The sequence below is a fragment of the Myotis davidii genome, unplaced genomic scaffold (assembly GCF_000327345.1).
Source record: "Myotis davidii unplaced genomic scaffold, ASM32734v1 scaffold78, whole genome shotgun sequence".
Taxonomy (NCBI): domain Eukaryota; kingdom Metazoa; phylum Chordata; class Mammalia; order Chiroptera; family Vespertilionidae; genus Myotis; species Myotis davidii.
The window spans coordinates 4,347,272-4,357,591 of NW_006290305.1; the positions used below are offsets into that span (position 1 = coordinate 4,347,272).

At 44.6% G+C, this 10,320-nt stretch overlaps 1 protein-coding gene across 1 annotated transcript in view; it reads right to left on the reverse strand.

The window, feature by feature from the left end:
* The window catches only part of RAB31 (RAB31, member RAS oncogene family), a 114,933-nt gene that overhangs the window by 88,928 nt on the left and 15,685 nt on the right, over positions 1 to 10,320 (reverse strand). The gene's annotated exons all lie outside the window — the stretch shown is intronic.

The window sequence follows — 10,320 nt, forward strand, 5'->3', positions numbered from 1 at the left end:
CCTGGCTCTCAGGCTCTGTACTTGCCCACATGGCCCACAGCCATGTGGACCACACACACAATGGACTGATGGAGTAAAATTAGGCCGATGCGGTGCCAGACTCAACACCACCAAGGAACAGAAACTTTGGACTCTGGCTCTGCTTCTAGCTCGGCTGGATTCCCCAGCTGCACCTCTTCCAGGACTGGATTAAGGGAAATGAGACTTGACAAACCCAAGAATAAAATTCCACGCAAATAAAACCTTCTACCACATCTCATCTTCCCATGGGGATCTCTGGAAATTCTTATTCCAGCAGCACCCCCAAGAACCCCACTTCCACTAGCAACGGAGAAGGGCAGTCCACTCAATTCTCTGATGACAGGACAGGTGTAGAGTCCAGGAGGAAGAGTTGGTTTCCGTGGATTGGCTGTGAGCAGCGCTCTGGGAAGTTCCTGTGTAAACAGGAAGTGGCAGCTCCAGGGGAATAGCCACCTGGAAGTTAATTCAGTAAGTTCTAACAGGCACTCAGGAATGTGAGCAGTGTTGTCAGCTGACCCCCAGCTATTCTGTCTCTTTCTCTCACTCTCCAGGCTGCTATCATTCAATTTAGAATGTCTCAGAATTTTTCTCCTGGCATTTTAACCACACTGAGATTTTTTTCCATGTCTATAAACAGCAATTCTTTTGCATTGCTACCAGTCATCTACAACTTACAGAGATCTAAAACAGACCAAAGGCAAGAAAAGGCGAGAACCAATACCTTGGAAGGGAATTCTCTACATGACGCATAGTTTTTTATTGGAGACACCCAGGAATCTTTTCTGCTTATTCCACATTTCCTCACATGATATAGAAAATAAGAGAAAAGCTAAAGTTGTGTATGAGAAAAGGAATTAGCAGAAGCCACTCCACCACTAAGTAAAAATGAGAACTAAAATGGGAAAAGATTAATGGGCTTCCTGGTAGCATCAGGCCCCAGGCCTGCAGTGCAGTTAGGAGGTGACCTGGGGGAGGAGGGAACACTCGCATGAAGTGAGTCTCTGCCCCCAGGCACATGCCACTCCACGGGAGTCAACAGTAGTGGAACCTGTGGGCTAACGTCCAGATCTCTCTGCAAAATGAGACGGAGGCCTAAATGATAGGGGCCCAAAGGCACTGACACAGGACAAATAAACCAATCTGGGCTACAAGGTGGCAAAACCTGGCCTTGTCACTGCTTCCTGGAAGGGGACGTGAGGACTCAGAGCTTGTCAAGAATGAACTAGCAGAACCGGTTTTGCATGTAGGCTGGGGAGGGAGGTTTCCTGGAGCCCGGGAGCAGGGAGCTCGTGTGGAAACCCAGGAGTTTTCCCAAACCCACCCAAGGTCCAACCTGGCATCTCTCTTAGGAGCTCACAAGAGGATAGGGTCGGGCACTGCCTTCTCAACCAATTAGCCCTCCCGTGAAACAGCCCTTCTAGAAATCTAGAAAAAAATAGTAACTTTCAAATACTTTCAGACAGGCATTATATAAACATTCAACTTTTATTATTTGGCTTTAGGCGATACTTCATTTTCAAGTGAATTGAGATATATAGTTTAATTCAGATATTACATCTATTCTGTTTATATTTGGTAATGAACATATTGTTTTATAGCTTTTGAACATATGAAAGTTATTTGTATATCTGTTAATAATTCTCCTCATAAGCCAGTAAGGCCTGTTCATGAAAAGTCACCACACAAAACTTTAAAAAAAAAATCACAAAATCCAAGGAAAATAAATTGTTTCAAGCAAAAATATTTCCATCAAAAGTAGGTCTAACTCTAGGGGCTAAATTATTAAAGCACTATCCCTGGTCGTCATTTTACCCGGTAAGCATTACTTGGTTACAATTGCTTTTTAAATGGGCATTTATTCCATCCACGTTTTTTAAGTGTACAGTTTAATGGCTTTTACTATATATTCAGAGCAACCACCACCACAATCAATTCAAGAACATTTTCATTACCCAAAAAGAAATCCCTCACCCCTTAGCTGCTCCCCTTCCCCCCAGCCCTAGTTCCATCCACGGTTAGGAATAAAAACGTATCTTTTATTAGAAGACAAAAAGCTATGAAGAAAACACTGAGTGTGTCCTCAGCATATGCACTTGCAAAGCAAAGGGCTGGCCCCACACCCCCTTCCTGCTACTTTAACAGGGCTTGGCTGTTCCTCTGTCACATTAGCATTTCTTTACTCTTCCTGCCCAGACAAATGGGATGATTGTTCGGGACAGGAACTTCCCAGAAGACCCATCAGCTCTTCAATAGGAAGCAGCAACAGACAGTTTAAGTCCTAGGGTTCTTTGAAACCCTCAAAAACCTCCTTTCTGTTTCCACCAATCCTGCACCGTGATGTCATGAATCTTACCCAATCCCAACCAAGTTCCTGCTCTGAAAGCCGCCTTAAAGCAAACGTGTCATTCTCAATCATCAGACCTTGCCTCCCCCTATCAAGACACTGCCAACACTTCACATTGCCAGGTGGTCAGTAATGAACTCAACTCTGTCTTATCCAGAGTGAGATCTGGGGACAACTCTGGAGGGCAGCAAGCCTGAGCCCCCCACCCACCACAGGCCTGGAAGTCACTTTGAGGGGCCACTGACTCCCTTTCCCTGCCTGCCCCAGGGACCCCAATATCATCAGGAATCCTGTGGGCACTGAAGGAGGGAGAGGTTCAGTTCATAAAAGAAAAACTGAGGTGAGAATTTCCACATGCAACCCCCCCCCCCAAAATGGCAATCTCAGGGTTCATGTAGAAAGTAACCTCACCTGAGGGAGCTAACAGGCCCTGTCGCTTCCCAGGAGCAGCTGGAGGGACCACCAATGTGCAGTGAAGTAGAGGGTAACTTAAACAAAGCACACATGGATGCGGCAGGGAATCCAGGCGGGAGGCTGTGGTCTCCACTCCTTCTAACAGCCTTTGAAAGCCAGCAGAGCACTCGACAGCTGCCTGCGTGCATGCGTGTGAGCCTGGCCTGGGAGGGAGTGCTGCCACATGCACATGTGCACAGTAGTGGTGGTGGAAGGAAGGCAGGTGACTTCCCAGGTGTACCTGCCAGGGGCTTGCTCAAGTCCAGCATCTTGCATTACATACCAGGAGGGGAGCATCTGCACTGCAGTGAGGGCTGCCACTCAGGGCTGCCTCAAAGCCTCTTGGGAGCCACGTGCTGCCACGGCAGACCCCTGTAAGGCAGCTTGCATGTCATTTCCCAAGGAAACCTGATTTTTTGTTTACCCCTTCATTTTAGCATTGGTATTGATACTGTTGTAATTTAATCTAGTTATTAATTAACAGGAAAGGAGCAAAGGGAAGGCCAAATATGCACTTTAACTCTCCCCAGGGAAGCCACCCATCTTGCTGGGGAAAGAGCCTGAACAGGGTGGAGAAGAGACCCATGCCCAGTAGAGTCTGGGTGATACAGGGAAGGTACCTGCCTGTCAGTCACACCTGGCAACAGGTCACTGGCCAGAGTAGGCATGGCCACTGCAAGCACAGGAAGATCTAAGATACTTAATCTCCTAAACAAAGGAGTTTGCTCTCTTGGTTCACACTCTTGGGCTCTTGCTCTCTTGCCCTCTTACACTCCTGGTTTGCAGGGCTCTCACGCTCCTGTACTCACCCACAGGGCTCATGGCCATGTGGACCTCACACAGTGGACTGATGGACTATAACCAGCCTCATGCTGTACTGGACCCAGCTCCATCACTTTGGAGACTGAATTTGCTTCTAGCTCTGCTGAATCCCCAAGTGCACATCTTCCAGGACTGGATTATGGGAAACGGGTTTTTGGAAATCCAAATAAAAATGATTCATCCTCCTGTGAGGGTCTCAGGAAATTCTTTTCCTCAAGACATCTTAAGGACCTGACCCCAGCACCCAGTGGGGAAAGGGATACCCCACTTCCACTAAAAACAGTATAGTGGAGCCAGAAGAAGATGTGTGAGGGTGGTGAGTTACCTCTGGGTGGGTAACATTAGTCCAACAATAGAATTTTAAAATTTGCATTTGGAGAAGTAAAAGTGCTTTTACTGTAAAGTAATGTATTCCTGGTGCAATAATGCAAATTAAATCGAGTTTCTGAGAAAATCAACTTGTTTTTCTACAAGTGTTAGGAAAGTAGGTGACTTCTACAGTTCTTCCTAAAAAAGAACAAACTAATTTTTATTGAGAATTTATCATATCACGGGGGCATGATCCTGGATGTTCTCATGTTACTTGTGCTATTTAACTATAACAATAACTCTGTGAGACAGATATTGTTATCAACATTTTACAAGTGAGGGATTTTTGTCTCAGGCTCAGCAACCCCAACTTAAGGGCACATGAATAGCAGTGACAGAGTTGGGATTCAGTCATTTGGTTGGTCTAATAGGAATCACCATGCTCTTCCCATGACCCAATCTTGCTTCTCTCTTCTTAGAGTCCAGAGTCCAAGAGAAAAATTAATTCAAAGCTACAGTCGAGGCATTACTGGCCTGGCAGTGACCTTGTTGGAACATAAAAGGTGCTTATGGGAGAAGCTATTGCAGGTCCACAATACGCACTCTCCCCTTTATCCATCAGATAAAGAACCCCAAGTTTAGCTGGTAAAGGGGGCCATGAGACTAGGTTCTGGCAAACAGGAGAGAAGTACGGGCAATGTGTTGACCTCAGAAGCCACCAAACCAGCCCTAAACCAGCCACGAGGACTGATAAAGGAGAAAGAAATTAGCTCTACCCTATTTCAGTCACTATATTTTGGGATTTCTTGTTTCAGCAGCTAAGCCTGTATCCTAATGAATACAAGAAACTTAATCCAAGAAACTTAAAAGCCTATGTATTCCTCTCTAGGCTAGGAATTATCCTTATAGCTTCTTCAGCATATGTCCTTGCTTAGCACCCACTTCAGAAGGGGTACACAGGTACATTCCTCCTGGGCCTCTGTCTGAATTCTTGCAAACTCCAAATCTAACTTTACGAGATTTACTTGTAAAGATGACACTATACCAGGCATCACGATCCATTTCTTTAAAGCCATATTTTCCCCAATGTCCTTATTTGGGAAATGTCACCCACCCATATTTAGCTACTGGACAGGTGGTCTGTCTCCCCCCGTGGTGTCCCAGTGCCCAAGCCGGCATCACCTCATGTGAACTGAGGCTACACTCACTGTGCTGTCAGGTGACACTGTTCTTCAGCAGCTGCATCTAGTTTCACACACACGCTGGCCAGTGGGGTTGCCATGGCAGCGAGCACCATTTAAACGCTGGCAGGCTGGCTGCCTGCCAGGCCCAAGTTGTTGGTAATCCTGTCTTGTTGGTTAGCAGTAAGACAGACAAAACACCTTTTATGACCATTCAGTAACAAGTGCTTTTTAAAAGAGCTGAAAGGGGTGGGGTATCTGTTGGAATCCTGTGACCTATTTAGAGAGCCCGGCTTGGACACCTTATGCAATGTAGTGTTTCAGCCCCGCTGCATATAGCCTGCCATCATTACCTGAGATGATATAACAGCTATAGGTCAATCTGTTCTAGCCTGCCATTTCCTGCCTTCACGATAACCTATTACCAATCCAAGATTGATTAGCTGTGACATCTGCTGCAATCCATGATCAGAATAATCAACACAAGCAATTCACTTTGGCCATGACATTTTTAGTAAAGAGCTGCAGTAGAGAATGACATGCGTCTGCTCAGTAGTAGTAGCTTATAACTAACAGCATTATTCATCCACCCAATAACAAGCAGTATAATGAAAACATTTTCACAAAGAGAAACCAGCATCCTCCTCTACACATTGAATTACAAATGCTATACTCTATCACCACTCAGCCTCTACTACAATATAAATAAGTGTACTTTTTTATTACATAGACTATACATTTACATATTGTAAAGTATACATTATATTACGTAATATAAGGCAACTTTGTGTGTGTGCGTGCGCGCATGTGAGATTGTGTGTGTGTGTGTGTGTGTGTGTGTGTGTGACCACCTATTCCAGAGGCATCACTAGAGCTAATCTTAAATTGAAACAGATGGAATCACCAACTATGCTGACAAAAAGACTGCTACAGAATTAAACTGACATATGGACCTGCGCTTTTTATGGCATTTGATTGGATTTTTTATGGGCTTGACCTTGTCACAGGAGCAGAATCCATCATCTACAAAGCCATAAAACACAAGTGTCACCTCAGCACAATATTCTAAACTTGTTAACCGATCCTCTGCTAGACACATAAATCTATTGATCCATTCTTAATTGGGTTGTTATACAAAGCATGTTATAAGTACAAATAGCTAATAAATTGTAACCGGCATCTGAAAGAGTAAAATAGCAGTTGCTACCCCAGGGAGCTTTCAGTCACCTAATCCAAGGAATGCATCTCAGGCTCCTTCTCAATTAAGAACTCAGTCACCCCGTGGCAGTGTCCACCTCTCTTCCGCACTAGTCATTCTGGAGCCAGGTCTGTGAAGGGCTGAGCCCTGGGCATCTTCCCATGGGTGGTCCCTTGGTTCTCTGTGGACTGGCTGGGTCCACAGAACTAACTGGAAGCCAAGACCAGGTTGAGGAGCCATGTGGTCAGGTTTTTCACAAATGCTTCCTCCACAGGGACTTCTCTGTGTGGCCCTTCCTCCATCCCCACTGCTCTCCTTGCCTGTGCTCATGATCTTCACTTAATATGACTTATTCCTCCACTCTTTCAGTCTGCCTACCCAAGCTGCTTCAAACCCATCACCACACTTCTCACCATAATACCCTGAAGTTAGGGTTGGAGGTCAAAGTGGCATATTGAAGCAGAAATGAATTTATTGAAAAGATATTATCAAAGAAACAAAAAGACACACAATAAACACAATAGAATGGTCAGAGTTGGGTAGAGGCCGGGAGTAAAGAGATAAAGATGAATCAATCAAAGCTAAAAAATGAGAGAGGATGCACATGGACCTGGGATAATAATGTGGCATGAACTGAGGAGTATGATTCATCTAACCCTCCGTACCTGAGGAACACAAATGTGGGGTGGGGTGAGAGTCTGAACTCTGATAAACTCACATGATTTTCAGAAAACCTGCGCTGGGAAAACAGAGAGTGACCACAGCCAAAATCACACTAAGATGTCAGACTGGCTATGTAAGTCTGCTGGGCACTGCTCATCCCAGCCAGTGTGGGGTGCCCCAGCTCCTCAGGGTATGGCTCCTACACAGAGTCCGTGGTACGTGCTCTGCCTGTAGAACCAGGTCCTGTGCCTGGAACCAACCTGCCGAAGAGGTATTTGGCTTTTTTAGCTTCTATTCAGAAGCCAGGATCTATTTCCATCCTAAATTAAGGGAATTTTCTAAAATAAGAGACCAATACCTATCCTTTCAATTATTTTGTGGCTTTGTACAACTCAGACCTGGTACTGCACCCAACTCAAGAGAAAACTCAGATTAGTTCAAAGGAGAAGCTGCTCCCTGCTCGGACACGTTTCGGGTTCTGTGGAGGAAGCTTCTCTACATCTGATCTGGAAACTAAGCTAAGGGAGTCTTCCATCCCATGATTTCTGAGGATCACAGGCAACAAAAGTGTTAACATTCCAGCTAAAGTGAGTTCTGTCCATTTAGAGCACAACAAGCACATCTCCTATGTGTGAAAGTTCACCATTGACGAGCATGAATTCACATGCGTGAATAGTGAAACTGAGGAAATACCATACATGTACAAGCTCACTCTGATCATTTCCCCACCACTTTACATGAGAGTTTCATAGCAAAAAAATAAAATAAAATAAAGTTACCATCTCAATAAATACTAGGCAACTAAATCTGAAGGAAAAGACCCCAAACCAAACTTGAGCTGTGCCAGGCCTGAGCTGTGGGGTTGTTTAAGTGCGCACTTAGGGCAATCCTTCCTGATCTGTCTTTCCAGTTTCAAACACTTAGACTTTAACTCACAATGAGCAGTGCTCATTATTTGTGGAGATGAACCTAGGTTCTAGGATCATTTTAAAGGGACTGTGTTACACGTTAAACTTGATTTATCCCTAATGTTTAGACTCACAATTCCCACTGCCATAGCAATTTCTGAACTAACTCCAATGGAAGTGATCCCACACATACTGAAGTGGAAAAAACATTTACAGCTTGGAAAATACCCAAGTGCTGCTGATGGTAGAAACTGTAACTCGCTGCTCTGCTGGGTTTCTACCACCGATCCAAACACAGAAGCCACTACACCTCAGAGCCAGGAACCACCCCAACTCAGGTCACAACACCCCTCTTGCCCTTTAGCAATCCTCGGATTTTTCACGCATGGAAGTGTCTTCCAGTAATGACTGAAGTAATTCAATATATGCAATGTTTCAGATTATTATTCTCAGTAAGATAAGCATTGTCATAGCCAATCAAAACTCGTTATATACTCAGCAGCTAGCAAAAGTTTTGCCTGTTAATAGTGGCTCAATAAATATTTGTTGAGTGAGCAAACCAGTTAACCAGCTCTGACTTGCAGCCCCTGGCACTCAAGGCACCTATATGGTTCAGCTCCCACAAGTTGATTCCTTTATGTGATTTCTAAATTTGCCTGAAGCTGATTGATTCAGAAATCAATGGAACTTTTAATAGAACAACAGAGTCGAGAAATAGACCCACATGCACATGGGGATATCACTTATGATAAAAATAGCATATTAGATCAGTAAATAACAATCAGGTAATCAATAGATGGCATTAAAACAATTATCGAGGTAAGGCATTAGTAGTTAAAAAACAAAACAAAAAAAGAATCCCTTCCTGGCTCTTTATACCAAAACCAGAGGCCTGCTGTACAAAATTCATGCATGGGTAGGGTTCCTAGGCCTGCCCGGCAATCAGGGCCTATCAGGGCCTTCCTTCCCCTGGCTGCTGGCTGCTGGCTGCCGGCTGGGGCCTTCCTTTGTTCCACTCCGCCCCCTGGTGTTCAGCACACATCATAGCGTGTGGTGGAACTCCCAGTCAGTTGTACTCCCGAGGGGACAATTTGCATATTAGCCTTTTATTATATAGGATAAATTCCATATGGTCAAATAATTTAAAATGTTTTTTAAAAAGACATTATTGCCCTGGCCAGGTGGCTCAGTAAGTAGGAGTGTCGTCCAGTACACCAAAAGGTTGTGGGTTTGATTCCCAGTCAGGGCACATACCTAGATTGAGGTTCAATCCCAGTCAAGGCGACTATAGGAGGCAGCAGATTGATGTTTCTCTCTCACATGGATGTCTCTCTCTCTCTAAACATATATTCAGGTAAGGACTTCAAAAATCAATAAATGAATGAATGAATAAGGTCGACTGAGACATACTAACGAAGACATATACTAAAGGTTTACCTTTAGGTGAAAAAGGCAAGAAAATAACACGTGCATATCTATATATATAAAAGCCTAAACAACCAAACGACTGGTCGACTGGTCTCTATGATGCACACTGACCACCAGGGGGCAGATGCTCAACAAAGGAGCTGCCCCTGGTGGTCAGTGCACTCCCACAGCCAACCTCCCACAGCCAGACAACCTTCTTTGGTCCCTCCCCAATGCCGGCCGGCCCTGATGACCCTGATCAGGGCCACTGGCCAACCTCCCACAGTCCCTCCCCCCGGCTGCCCAAACCTCCCACAGTCCCTCCCCTCAGCCAACCTCTCATGGTCCCAATTGGCCCTGACTACCAGCCAGGCTGAGGGACCCCACCCGTGCACAATTTCATGCACCGGGTCTCTAGTGAATATATAATATCTAGAAAAATACAAAAGGAATAGATGAGTGGAGGAAAAAAGGGGTCTTTTACTTTTCATTTTGTACCCTCTGTACCATTTTTATTGTTTACAAGTATGTATTAAGCCTAGTCATTAAAAAGAACTTTAAGAAAGATTGATCTTAGCAAAGATTTTCTTCATTAACAATGGAAACAATATTTTTAATATTTGAGAGAACTGCTTTCAAATGCCCATGAACATTTTCAAAAGGCTTATTTATCTACAACTAATATGCTCCTTAGTTAATTGATTGATTAAAATAGGTCTCCAAAGACACTGCTTTCCAACCCCTTTCACATACCAGCACACCCAGATCATTGTATTGTTGTACAGCACTGGCCAGCAGTGGCTGCAGCCTGCCCTGCCCCACCTGCCAAAGCCAGACCAGCATCTGAGACTCTGCACCCCTAGGACCCAATGGCAGCCCCAGCCCACTCACTGGGAGACTCCTGTTCTAGGAACCTCTGTCAAACAACACCGCATTAGTATAATTACCTCAAATAATGAAGATCCTACAGTAAGTATATGTTACAGTTTTATGGTGTCAGAAGGCAGAAAGAGT